Source organism: Protopterus annectens, chromosome 10.part0 (assembly GCF_019279795.1).
Source record: "Protopterus annectens isolate FY-2018-M chromosome 10.part0, PAN1.0, whole genome shotgun sequence".
In the NCBI taxonomy this organism is placed as follows: domain Eukaryota; kingdom Metazoa; phylum Chordata; order Ceratodontiformes; family Protopteridae; genus Protopterus; species Protopterus annectens.
Window position 1 is genome coordinate 1291262845 of NC_056744.1, and position 15000 is coordinate 1291277844.

Sequence of the window (15000 nt, forward strand, 5' to 3'; positions counted from 1 at the left end):
GTTCAGAGATATTGATAGAGATGGAGATGAGAGTTGATGCATCTGCGTATTGGATGAGGGAGGGATTGTTTACAAGATGTATAGAGGTCATTGGTAAAGACATTAAACAGCAGGGCACCCAAGATGGAACACTGTGGTACTCAAGTTGGGACAGGTATAAATGGAGAAAAGGATGAGAGCCATTTAACAGATTGCTGGCTGCTGGATAGGTAACTGGAGAACCAGGTAAGGGAGGTAGAAGATAGGTTGAGATTAGCAAGTTTGGATAGCAGTAGGGGGTGGGAGACTGTATCAAAGACCTTGGAAAGGTCTAGAAAGAGACAAGAAATGAGTTTATTGTTATCTTGGGCCTCAGCAATCATATGTGTGAAAGATAGGGGAGTAGTTGTGCTGTGGTTAGGACTGAAATCGTGCTGAGTGGGAGTGAGAAGGTTATGCTGGAGGAGGTAGTTAAGAAGCTGTGAGTGAATGCATTTTTCAAGAATCTTAGAGAGGGGGAATAGGATGGCAATGGGTCGGTAGTTAGATGGGTCTGTTGAGTTTCCTCCTTTACGTATAGGAATAGTGAAGAAAGATTTCCATGGGGTGGGGATGGTGGATTCCTGAATTGATCTATTGATTAGAATAGATACTGGATAGGCAATGGATTCAGCAGCAAGTTTTAGGAAGATAGGAGGTAGATTATCAGTGGAGGAAGAGCAAGGTTTGAGCTTAAGAAGAAGAGATCTGATGTAGGAAGCAAGAACAGGGTAAAAGGAAAATAGATGTTTGTTTGGAGGGGTGGGAGGGGTAGGCAAATAAGTGGTGCTACAGCTGGAAGGTATGAGTGTTTGGATGGTGTCAAAAAAGTGTTTATTGAGGGTAGTAGCGGTTTCCTGAGGTGATGTGTTTGGGTAAGGTCCGGGGTTAGAGGGACAGCCTGCAGAAAGAATTCTGTTTAAGAGTAGACCAAAACTTCAGAGGGTTCCATATTAGGTACTCTTACTGGTGCTATTAACTCAAAATAATTTATAAATTTAGGAGGGATGGAACAAAAGATTGAGAAAAAATTAGATCCTTCAAATTCAAGAGAGTTTAGAGGTGCTTGTGTGCATGTGTATTGGATATTTATGGTTTAGGCCTGAAAACTGATTATTTTTTGGTTTCATTACATTAAATAAATACGTATATGCATACATACACATGTAAATACATGAAATATTTGGTAACGAGACTTCAATAACGAGATGGAGAAGTGTTACAAATGGTATCCCATATCTTTACAGAAACCCAGCTGTGTACCCCCCTCCCCCAACTGGCTGTGCTTTTTGTGTTGTAACTATTGGTGATGTTAGATAAAGGCAAAAATGATGTGCTAATATATTGTGCTTGTGTTGTACAAGGAATGATTTGCACACATTTAAAGATCATCCCTTGTGACTGTTCTTTTCTCGCATTTAATGAGATTGCTTGCTAAAGCTCAGGCCTATACTTAGACAAATTTGGGTATGAATATGTCATTAAATAATTTAGACCTAAACTGGCTGAAAATGTATTATGAACTATAGCTGACTATAGTGATATATTTTTATTATTTATTTATTTTTATTTTATGTTAATCAGGCAGTACATAACATGCACAGACTCCTATTAATAGTTTTCCTTGCTGGGATTCCTTGCTGGGAGATTTAACAAGGTCAGAAAAATGAAACTTTGATTAAGGTGTTTCTTTTGTAAAGAGAAGCTCATTGCTAATTGGTTTCCTACCTTTTCCTACATTACACTGCAACAAGTTTTGGTTATTATTTGTACTCCTGGTTGGCAGCATGTTTTTATTGTACAACTTTCTGAGGAAAACAATTTCATCCATTTTCAAACCCACTGTAGAAAACCCTTATAGGATTATAAACACTTACTTATGTAATGGCCAAAGAACCTTTTTAAGCCTAGCCATTCATGCCTCCATTTTCATAATTATCATTGCCCTAGGACTAGAATGAATTTTGATATATAGGATAATTGGAGGTCACTAGGCTATTGACCCAAAGGTAATTTCAAGCCTAGCCATTTCATCACAATGTAATAACAGAGCTACTCTAGTCAATACTCAGGGATTGTATTTAGTAATGACTGCCCATGTCCAGGAGGGTTGTGGCCACTATCCCCAGTAAGAATTTATGGTGCCCTGTCCACTCACTCAGGTTCCTTTTGAACAGTGTCATAGAGGTGCTCTGGTTCACATGAATTGGCATCCTTTTTCAAAGATGCAGCATTTGCTGGGAGATGAATCTGCCCCTCTAGCACATCCTATTCATGTCACAGGCCATATTTATGTCCCTGGAAGAGGTAGCTCTATTCCCTTTTGATTTATGGATGTGCAGCAAGTACATTAGGTTTAGGTCGGAGATTGCTCTGTATGCCAAGTATAAGTCTCCCCTAAGAAAGCTACACAATACACAGTATAGTGACAGGGACTTTAGTCGGTGTGTGTAAGGCAGGTGTTGGAGTCCCTTGATCTTCTTTGTTAGAAACCTCTGAGGTCTCTCCAATTGATGCAGGTGTTTTGTATGGTACATGCCAAAAGGGGTGTTATACTCAATTATGGGCCTGAATAGTGATGAGTATAGGGGGTTATAAACTTCTTTGCTGTAGAGGCATTGCCTTTGCTAATCAAGTGTGCTGTGTAGAAAGTCTTTCTTACTACAGTAGACACATGTTGGTCAAGTTAAGGTGACAATGTATTTGTGATCCCAGAACCCTTACCACTTCATTGGTACATAGGGTATTGTTGTTAGTTTGATAGTGCGTGTGTGATGATGTGAGGCAGGGCCATCTGTGCCAGGAGAGACAACCAAAGTATATATAACATAGGCTAGCATAATTAGCTGGAGTTCTGCAAATATTTTTTTGTCATTTTTGACTTTTACACTGATCTGTGTAGATGTTTGTCTTCAAATGTATTTGTAAAGTTGCTTGTGTTAAAAATGGATCAGCAGTGGGTTTTGCTGGACAGAGAGGGATATACATGAATTCCAGACAGTTATATTTAACTAATCTCAGTCCAGCTGGTTTTGAAATTGTTTATAACTTTCAGATGTTGCATCAGATCTTAACAAAGCTCTGTGTGTGTGTCTTGTACCAGAGTCAGGTGACAAGAGATGATATAATTCTGTAATGATTTTTCTAGATAGTAGTGAGGGATAGCTCAGAACTCTTGCAGCAGCAGTAACCATGGAAAGTGAGAGGGAAAGATCTCTCACAGATATTTCATACATTGTCAGAGAGTTTCCTCAGACATTCTCAGAGTGACATATCAGTCATTCACAATGGGAGAGAAACTTCCATCTTGCCTTTGGAGTAATCAGCTCAGCATTTATCTGCCTGACTTGCTTTAGTGAGTAATCAGAGAACAGTAACTCTTTAGCTTTGTCAGTAAATATAGTGAGATTAGTTGAGCATTGTTTTCTGTTATCTGTGAAACCTATTCAAGTCTGTTATTTTTCTTATTTTTCTTTTTAATTTCCCCAAATCATTTGGGTTTCTAATACCATGATGGGAATGGACCCCGTCAAAGTATGATTAGAGTTCATGAAATTAGTATTGTTTCACTTTTTGATGTCAGCCAAAAGTGCTCTTCGCAGCACCCACAATGTGCCCACTAATGACTCCTCCTGCAATCCATATGGAGTTACATGTATTGGTAACATCTTTAAATATGATTGTAGACTCTCTTATAAGAACTGTTGCTCCTAGTATTATTGGACCTGTCTGGGTATCTTTCTTATCTTTCCTGTAATGGAAACTCTGGTGTTTATTGTAATTAAGTATTTTATTATTTATTATTGAATATTTCTATTACACTTTATTGTGGCTAGTCCTTTTGATAATATTTTTAACAGCTCGGGCATACTTAAGTTTATTTTAGTGATACTGTGGCTGCTCCTAAAAGCCTCACTGCTTTTGTCACACGCAATTGGTATTAACTGTTCACAGTATAATTGGGCACCCTTATAAGAGCCTTTGTATAGCTGACTGGTGGCAGCAGTTACCCTTGAAGTTGGGCAGAAGGGGCCACAGCTGTTAGGTCTGTGCCATCATTTCCCATATGTGTGTAAAAACTAAACATCAAAGTCAGCTATTGGGACCAGGGGCACAGCACACCAAGGTGTCATGGTGGAGTTGTTAGGGGTTTGGAGAGAGAAAGTGAGTCCATCCACAGAGCTGGAATGTGCTCCCTGTGTGTTGTTAAGGAAAATTGTGTTTAGTGTGGAGAGCTGTGTTTGACAATACTGTGTATAATTATCTTTGCTCTTAGTGGATGTTCCTCACTGGTGATAGTGGCGGGGATTGAGGCTCCTTGGTTACTGGCCCAAAATAATGATGCCATCACAGTGTGAATGGACATTGCTTTTAATGAATGGAATGATGATGCATTTCTCTGCATTCAGTTTGAGACCATGACAAAGATAGCTGTCGCTGGTCTGCATAATACCCACCTGAAGTAAATTGACATCATCTGGGGATTCAATAATTGTACCTAGTTTGCTGTCATCCACAAACTTGATCAGCCATAGCCCCTTAGTTTTGGCCTAAACTTCTGAGAAGTATATACCAAACAGTAGGGGGACCAGCACTGATCCTTGTGGCACCCCGCTGGTGACATGTCTGTTGGTTGATGTAGAGTCACCCACTTTGATATTGTGTGACCAGTTTGTGAGCCAGTTTACAACCCATCTTATAACATAGGGATTTACATTCAGTTTGCTAAGTTTATGTGTAATGCCCGAGTGTGGGATTATGTCAAAAGCCCTGGTCATATGTTCAAAGAAATCCACCAGGTTGAAGAGGCAGGATCTGCCCTTGAAGCTGAACTGGCTCGAAACCAGGGTTTGAAGGGCACCCATGTCTTTATTTATGAGGTCCATGATGATAATACATACATTCCATGTCCTTACAGATGAGGCTGGTTAGACGTATGGGTCTGTAATTTCCTGGGTCTGTCACTAAGCTACCTTTGTGTAGGGGAATAATTTGTCACTCTTCTTCATTACACAGGAACAAAGCCTGTGGTTAGCCTATGATTAAATAGGGTACTCAATGGCAATGCTAGTTAATGTTTCTGTTTGTTTAGAAGACAACCTGGGATGCCATCTGGTGCCATAGAGGCTGTTTTTTTTTTTTTTTGGCTTAGACAAGCCTTTAATGACCTGCTGTTCAAATATGTAGGGTGGTGGGATGTTGAGAGCAAGGTTTGTGATAAGTTTGGAGGGGATAAGGGAGTGAAATTTTCACCAAATCTGTCCACTAGCAGGTTTGCTATCACTGTGGGATCAGTGTGTAATCTCATTAGTCACTAGCTTGGCATACTCTTGGGTCTTACCTTTCAGGCTATGCACATAACTGTAAAAGGCCTTATGGTTATCCTTGGCTGTGACTGCTAAAATTTACCCTTAGAGGATTTGACATGTTGTTGTATTTGCTTGTTGAGGGTTTTCCATTGTTGGGTCCTCATCTTAGTTTTCTTAGGCAGCAGTTTTTGCATTTGTTGTAAAGTTTATTGATGCTGTATGTCCACCATGGTGGCTTGTATCTTCTTGGGCTCTGGCTTTGATTCTGCCTAGAACAATTGAGTCTATACACTTATACAAGTACCTGTACAGGGCTTCAGAGTAAGTTTTGGTGTAGTTGCCACTTCCAGCTGGGAGTGGGGCTTGGTATGCATTTATATCCTCCACTAGGAGGGTATCATTTGCCTTGGTGAAGTTTAGTCTGCCTTCACCCTTTGCAAGTTCTGGTATTAATGCCAGTTCGAAGGAGACTGGCTTGTAGTCAGAGTTAACTAATGAGGGTCCGACAGTTGAATATGTTTGTCATATTAGTGAGAACAAGATCTAGTATGTGTTTTTCTCTTGTTGGAGCTTGAACAATTTGCTCCAGGGTATTTTAGTTAACAAAGTCAAGGAAGTTTTATGCAAGTGAGTTAGGGTTGGAGTAGGTTTCCCAGTTGATGGGGGGATAACGGAAATCCCCCATGACCAGAGTGTTTAGCTGTATTTGGATGGACTCCAGTTTGGTCAAGTAGGCCTTGTGCACAACATGATTCATGGAGGGGGATCTATAACTAGCTATGACTTGAATGGTGCCCTTACTCACAGTAATCTGAACTTGGAGTAACTCCATGTAGCTATCCAGTCTGTGCCTATACAAGCTGCTCAAAGGCCAGAGATGGCAAGCTAGGAGTGAATTTACAATTTCCCATCTATTGGTCCACTAAAAGACTATTAATGAGTTGAATAAGGAATTGTCCATTTTAGATGAAGAGATAAAAACTGATGTTTGTTTTCCAAGGTACAGATTTGAATATGAAAGGTCATATACTAGTACTGACCACTATATAACAAAGATTACCTCAACTAAAGTCAAAAAATTACAAAGAGACATTAAGGCTTATAAGGATGGTGTAGCATATCCAAAACCCCCTAAGTCTCAGGGTAATTTTCTGAAAATTAACCCTAATCTACCGAAACATCCAGTGAGGCCCTGTGGAGAGGGCAATATAACATCAGTTATGGAGCAGAACAAGGGGGCCAATCAAGAGAGACTGAGTCTAGAAGGAGTGGATGGAGCAGGGGAGCAGGGAGATAATATTGATAATCCAAGTCAATTTGATACAGGGTTGGTCGGGGTAAATTTTCAAACACAAGCCTCGTCTCCTCAACAAACATCGAGCAGAATGACAAGAAACAAATACAAATCGAGGAAGAACTGATGGAAGATGTTAGATTTTCTAATACCCGATCAAACAAACCCTTTGAAGTGATATATAACACAGGGAAGGACTTCAAAATATATAATTATTCAAATTTTGTTTTCTCCCAACCCCTTGTTGACATTTTAGCCAAGGGCTTAACTTTTATACCCTCTAGACGTGCTAGTGTTGATAAATCAATTCTAGACCTCAAACTTTTTGTGAGAAAGTTGAACATGGCCCTTTTATTGGGAGAGACGGTCCACCCAAGGCCTATGTATCACATTCCAAGTACATATAATCCACCTTTGGCCCCTTGCTTGGGAGTGTTTGAACACATGTGTGATGTGGACATTAGGAATTTGCTTAAGTGTAAACGACAGACCCACTTCAACATTTCCAAGATTGAATTGGACTCATTGGAAGCTCTCAGTTCTTCTTCTATCAGAATAATGAAACCTGATAAAGGAGGTGGATTAGTAGCTATGGAACAGGATGAATATATAGATAGACCTTTAGTGATACTTTCTACAGAGACTTATAGAGAAGTATCTAAGAATGAATTGAATATTAGTACGAACCGTGTGCGGTCATACTTTGAAGACATGTTCATTAGTGGGTCTCTGGATATGGACATTTACAATTTTATTTCAGTACCCTCACCATGCATTCCAGCACTATTTGGGAATCCTAAGATTCATAAAAGTATTGGTGATCCCCCTAAGCGACAATTAGTGAACGCAAGGGGTAGTATTACCTATGCAGCAGCGAAGGTAGTAGACACCATCCTCAAACAATATGTATCGCAGGTACCACATATAGCCAGAGATTCTTGGTCCTTTTTGGAAAAAGTTGGACTAGCTACCTTTGAAGGAAATGCCTATTTTCTGACCATTGACATCATTGATTTATATTCTTCAATTCCCCATGAGGTAGCATTTGAATGGATTCAATTGGAGATGAGGTTTAGATCCTTAGATCATTTAATTGCAGTGCTGTTTGTTTACTGAATACATAACAGGTTCATAAGGACTGGATGGGTGAATGTCTTGTAGATTAGACATAGATCACCTCTCACTAGTATGAAGGAGACTCAGTACATGGATGGGGCTTTGATGTTGTCCACACAGGACATGTTATTTATATCCTGTATTCTTTTAGCAAGGAACTTGTGTGGCAGCAATAGCTGCTGGCAAATGGCTGGTTAGATACATGCTGAAGGGTACATTGTGCTTGATGATTGAGCTAATGAGAGCCAAGTGTAGTAGGGCTATGATCTCCTTAGATCTGCATGCCTTGCCCTTACTAATAGGTTGCACCAGATAGAAGCATTTTCTCATCACCATGGTACCTGGTGATCAAAGTTGAGATTACCTAATTGGTTCTTTTGAGCTTTTTTTATTAAGTTTTTTAGGTTTTAAGCTTCTGGCATTTAAGCCACACCTTTGAGTGGGTTTCTGCTTGTTTGCACACCACGCAGCACCATGCACTGCCACGCAACTGTGCTCCATGGCCAGACAGAGAATTTTGAAAATTTTTAGATACAGCTGTATCCCATTAGTGTGGTCCTCATCTTTAGCACATTTTCTGTCAAAAAGGCATTGCTAGTGAAGCTGTGTAAGCACTCCCATTGTGATAACAGCCTCAAGAGTTTTTCTGTGGCCCTGCTGTGCTGACTAGTATAGCACTAAGCCTAGCCTCTTACATACTAACACACCACTCGCCCCCTATTTATTCCTGAGTGTGAGCCTTTTTCCCACCCTATTCCTGTTTCTTACCATATAAATTTACCTAGCTCTATGGATGAACAATTTCCCACAGTTTCTCCAGCCAGCTTGTTCGACATGGGCATCCTGAGGCAGTGTAGCAACTGCCTCATCTACACAGATAACCCTCTACTGCAACTGTATTAAAAAACCTTGAATCCATGCTCTCACACACCGGACAGTATATATGACACTGAGCGGGTTGTCTGTATGCACACCTTACCACCTACTCCACCCAAACTCACTTCACACATACCTACATATGTGGAGGTCCTAGCCAGAAGCTTACCTAAACAGCAGAGACCTCCCAAACATAAGCATGCTACAGATAATACTTCCTCTGCAGAATACAATACACACAATAGCTCATGCACCAGTCTCTCACTTGTCAAGACTGTAAGGCAAAACAGTAAACCAAACATATTAGTCATAGGTGACTCCATTGTGAGATACACAGATGTCCCTCTTACCAGGCTGGATAAGAAAAAGGTCACAGTCAGCTATTTGTCATGTGCCAGGATCCAGCATATCACACATGCACTCAAGTTTCTCAACAACAGGTCCATCATAGTCCATGTTGATATGAACAACTTGAGACATACCTCTCTGGACTATATGAAGAGAGACATGACTGAGGACTCGGACTATGTGTCTCAGGCAGGTATGTCCCTAGCCTTAAGCAGCATTTTACCTTCACCTAGAATGATGCCTTAATACAAACAGAAAATGATTGACTTCAATAATTGGCTTAGTTGGTGTTGTTATAAGGGGATCCATTATCTGTCAGCCTCAGATGACATGATCAATGGGCCTCGATGCATCTCTTTGCCAGAGATGGTCTTCGTTTGTCATCCCTGGGATTATGGCTATTGGCTAAGGCTCTTGCCACCTCCATAGTTCCATATTTAGGCAGTGTCACAAGGACAAAACTTCCTAAGTAAAAATAACAACCAAAAAAATCAAGGTCATGCTGATAAATGCTAAGAGTTTTAACATGAAACTGCACTCGCTGGAAACAGTCCTCACCCTGTAGGACACAGCCATTTGTACAGTCATGGAGACCTGGTTCAGGACTGTGGAGAGCACCCCAGCCATGCCATGTTACACCTCCTTCCACACATTCAGACCACAATCTGAAGGTAAGAAAACTAAAGGAGAAGGTGCATCAATAGGTGCATCAATATTCATCAAGGATAAACACATCTCCAGAATGGGTAAACAGTTTGACGTCCCAGAGAGACCTGAGGTGCAATTAACTATTGGTAGTTCACCTATTTAAGTCATTGCTACTAGCAACAGAACTCTGTCCATGAATCAGGACACCCACTTTGCCTATTTGTATAAACTAGAGTCTATCAAGATACATCCGAACACCATGGCTTTGGGTGGCTTTAATTACTGTAACATTGACTGGGTAAATCACTCATGCTCAAACTCAGCTGCCCAAAGGTTCATCAACTTTGTCAACTCCAATACCCACGACCAGCTGGTTGTCACCCCCACTAGGGGTGTCAATAACCTGGATATGGTGCTTAATAATATGAGAGACCACTGTAGCACCCCACTGTGAGTTCCTCCCTGGTGAGATCTGACCACACCTGACCCCCCCAGCAGCAACTAGAGTACAAAACTTCTCCAAAGCAGATTATAATCTCCTAGAGGATGGCATAAATAGCTACATTACACTCCTCGAGACAGAACCGGTAACTATGCTGAGTTCTACACCAATACTCTATACAAGCAGCTGTATAACTGTATTGCCTTAGCAGTACCTGTTAGGACCAAAACAAGCTGATCAAGGAAGACAAACCTGCCTGGTGAACAACTGTCATAAACAGGTTTTACAATAAGAGGAAGAAATTGCTGTCCTAGAGTAAAAAAGGAGCAAGCTCAAAACTGGAGACAATCTCTCCTCAGCTTAAATAAGCAAGTAAGAATTCTTGTGAAGTCCTCCAAGCTAAAGTATGAATCCAAGTTAGTTTCCTCAACTAAGGACAACCATAAGGTGTTCTTCAGTTGCATCCATAACCTAAAAGATAAGGCCCCATTTTGCACTGCACTGGTCATTAATGGTAACACATACTTCACTCCCTGTCCCTGCCACAAGTACCTCATGACATCCCCACCACCTGTCCCTTTTCTTGTACCTTTAAATAGCAGCTCGTAAATGCCCTCTCTAGCTAAGGCCAAAAACACAGCATCTATGGGACCTGAGAGCATCCCAGGCTGCATCCTACATGTGCTCAAACAAGAATTAGCATCACCATTGAACACTCTCTTTAATCACAGTCTAAGCAGTGGCTTCATCACTCCTGAATGGAAAACAACCACTGTTATCACGTTGCACAACGGTGTTGCTTCTACTGACCCCAGAAACTACAGACCTATTAGTTTTACTATCCTAATCTGTAATGCCATGTAGAAAAATCATCATAGACCTTATCAACAAAGATATAGGCAATCTTCAAACACTAGATCATACCCAGTTTGGATTTGTCAAGGGAAGATCATGCCTGCTAAACCTGGTGGACTTCAAGACAGTTACCAAGGACCTGGACTAGAGGAAATCTGTGCATATAGCCTACCTAGACCTAGCAAAGGCATTTGACACTATCTCTCACTCAAGCATCATTGACAAAATCACCCAGCTAGATATCAACCCTTATATCATAAGGTGGGTTACAAAATGGCTCACCCATACATTCAAAATAGGGGAATCCACTTACAGCAGCAGACAAGTAACCAGTGGTGTTCCACAGGGATTGGTCCTAGGACCTTTACTGTTTGGAACCTATTTCTCCAAAGCACAAACTAAAACCAAGGGACTGTGGCTGATGAAGTTTGCTGATGACTGCAAAGTGTGAGCGGCCATAGAATCTCCAAATAATGTCAATATCCTTCAAGAAGGCCTTACTCAAACAAATGATTCATGACAAAGTCTTGGCCTCAAACTCAATGCAAAAAATGCATTATCATTCCTTTTGGAAAGAGTGATGTACCTGCAAATTACCACATCAATGGCAACACCCTAAGTACACACTCGGTGGTGAGAGATCTGGGCCCTCAGGTTGACAGCAACCTTTTGTTTGATCACTGCCTCAAGAAAAAGAGAAGTTATCACCTCTCTGTACTCCTCACTCATTAGGCCAATAATTGTGTACAACTTCCCTTCTGGTATGTACCTTTCAAAGCACCTGTAGTAACTGGAGGGACCACAAAGGTTCATCACAAGGAAAATGCAAGGTCTTCAGTATCTATCCTATGTGGATCAGCTGAAGTCACTGTCTGTTTATTCTACTTTATACAGACTACCCAGAGGTGATCTCTGCCTTGCATATAAGGTGATCTCTGACCCTGCTTTATTGGAAATGCACATCTGCAAGTCAAATGGCACATGGGTTACTTGCTCTAAAGACCTAAACCTGTTGTGAGACATCAATAGAAGCTGATGTAGATACAGATGTGTCTCCCAGAGGTTATCACACCTTTGGAATAGATTTCCATTTCATGTTAAACACAGCACCTCATTGGTCCTCTTCAAACACAGTCAGGATGATTGACTGGGTAACCATAAATTTACACTGGAGGTTCCACTTGTCTCTCTCTTGGACAGGGGCAATATGTGCCAATCATGGCAAGATGGGTAAACTTTTGGCTAGGCTTGTAAGGGCCCTTGGGCCATTAGCCTAGTAACTTCCTATGATCCTATTACTGTTAATAAGAGTTCCCAAGTTCCTTATCACCAGATCTACTCTAATCTTAAGAGAGAGTTATCAGTGTTGTGATTTGCAGGGGTGATCATTTTCCCAAAGAGTATAATAATGCATTTTTGTGCAGTGAATTTTAGGCCATGGTTTGACCCCAGTTATTTGTCTATCAGAATCTCCTCCAGGATATTTACGTCTACGGGGGATTCCTTGATTGTACCCAGCTTGCAGTCGTCAGCCAGCGCGGTCAGCCGAAGGCTCTCTACATTTTCCTTGACTTCAGAGAAATATATTCCAAACAGGAAAGTTCTCACTATGAACCCTGTGGGCACCTATTGCTGGAGGTGGATTCCCCCATCTTAATTTAATGTGTCCTATAAGTGATCCATTTGGTTATCCATCGGGTGACATAGGGATCTGTGTCTACATTAATCAGTCTCTCTAAAATACCCAAGTGAGGTATCATATCAATTGCCTGTGCTGGTTAAGGTAGGCAGTATGCACTATTTTGCCCTCATACATGGTTCTAGTGACCTTCTCAAACATGTTTACCAGGTTTAGTAGGCATTAACTGTCTTTGACAAAATCAAACAGGGATAGGTCCAGTTTTTCTTAAGATTTCCTATGTCTCTGTTCATCAGGTCTATGATAATTCTATCCATGATCATGCATGTAAGATTAAACAGACTTACGGGTCTGTAGTTCCCTGGGTCAGTTAATAGTCCACCTTTGAATAGTAGGATGACAGTTCCAGTCTTCTATTCCATAGAGACAAAGCCTGTCTGGAGGCTATGATTGAACAGAGATTCTAATGGGCTTGAGAGGTCATGTTTCAGGCAATATAGATGGCAAATTTAAAGGGGGATATTCCAGAGTGACTCTGTGTCACCACTGCTGTTCTGTCTTGCCCTTAACACATTGAGTTCTGTTCTTAACAGCTTAGGCCATGGCTATAATTTGGGTCCTAGAAAATAAAGTGTAAAGACTTGTCATGTTCTCTTTGTCAATGATTTAAAATGGTATAGCTCATCAGATAAGGAACTGAAAGCACAACTGCAAGTTGTCAAAACTTTTTTTAGATTTATTTATTTTACATTTGTTAACCGGGGGTGTCTGACTGAGCCGAAAAGGCCCTTTTTCAGCAGAGGCCCATGGAGAAAAGCTCCACAAAGAAAAACTACAAAAACATTTAGCTATTTAGACATGATCAGTATACACACAAATTACAGGAGACATGTTTTTACAGTGGTATGCGGCACATAAACAGTTACAGTGGAGAGAACAAACAAAAAAATATTAATTTTAAAAATAAAGGTAATTAATAGATTTGTGGTGTACAGCTGAAATTTGGTACATAGGTAGAATGCATACATAGTACACAGGTACAGTACATACATTGTAGATTAGCCAGTGTTTGTGAGTAAGACTGAAAACTATTATCAAGTGCTGTAGATTAAGAACGTCATTTGGTCTTGATAAATGTGCAAAAGCAACCTTTAAAGCAGGAAAATTGCAGCACCAAGAAATCATCAGTTTGGGACAATAATGTGATTATATATTCCCTGCTCTGAAGGAGGTATGGGCCTCCTTGAAATTGATTACATGTCTAGATCTGCAATTGTGGGACTGCATACATATCTGCTTACCTCACAAGACCCAAACATAGAGAAAGTTTAGAAACATGAGGAGAATAAATCTAAGCTGACTTCCCTGCTTAGTCTAGCAGAAGCATATCGGCATCAAGCAGGAATTGAAATTAAACCAGATGAAGACAGAAATCAGGCAGCAGCTGAATATGCCAAGAACCAAAAGAAACTATATAAGGTGAAGGACCAGACAAGAAGGCAAGAAATGTGGAAAATGCATAAATATAGTTGCAAGTATAGAAAACTTATGGATCGAAGCAGGAATGGTTAAGGAGAGGCAAATTCATACCAAAAGATGAAAGGTTAATACTAGCGGCCCTAGATAGTGAGCTATACAAAGTCCATTGAACATGTGGGAGAAACAGACAAATGTAGGTTTTGTAAAACAGAAATGGAAACAGTTGCACATCTAGTTGGTGGTTGTGACATAGTAATGGCAGAAGGATTGTATGCTGAAAAGCACAATAATGTGGCAAGACTGTTGCACTGGGGATTGTGCAAACATTATGGTAAAGAAGTGGATGAAAAACACTGGAAACATGAGACACAAAGCATCATAGAAAATGATGAAGTCTACATCACATGGGATCACCCATTACCAACAGTTAAAAAGATAGATGCAAGAAAACCAGATATAGTGGTCCATGAAAAGAAGACAAAAGTAGCATTGATCATTGAAATATCTACACCCAGTGACTACAGTGTCTTATGTAGAGAGAGACACAAAGTCATAAAATATCAGAATTAGCAGGTAGAAATGAGAGCAATGTGGAAGAAAAATACCCAGACAGTTCCAACAGTAGTAGGAGCAGCAGGTCTTATCTAAGTATGATTGTTCCCAATACATGTAACTCCATATGAATTGCAGGAGGAGTCATTTCTGGGTACATTGTGGGAGTTGCGAAGTGCACTTCTGGCTGACATGAAAGATTGAAACAATACTAATGTCATGAACTTTAATTGTACTTTCACTTAGGAATCGGATGTATTCCCTTCATGGTATTAGAAACCCCTAAAATTTGGAGAAATTAAGAAAGGCATCCACGGATATTATTAGGGCCCATTGATGCCATGTTTTTTAGATGTGGGGAGCGTGGTGAGGACCTGTTCTTTAGTAATAGTTGGAACAGAAATTGTAGAGGGTATTTACTGGG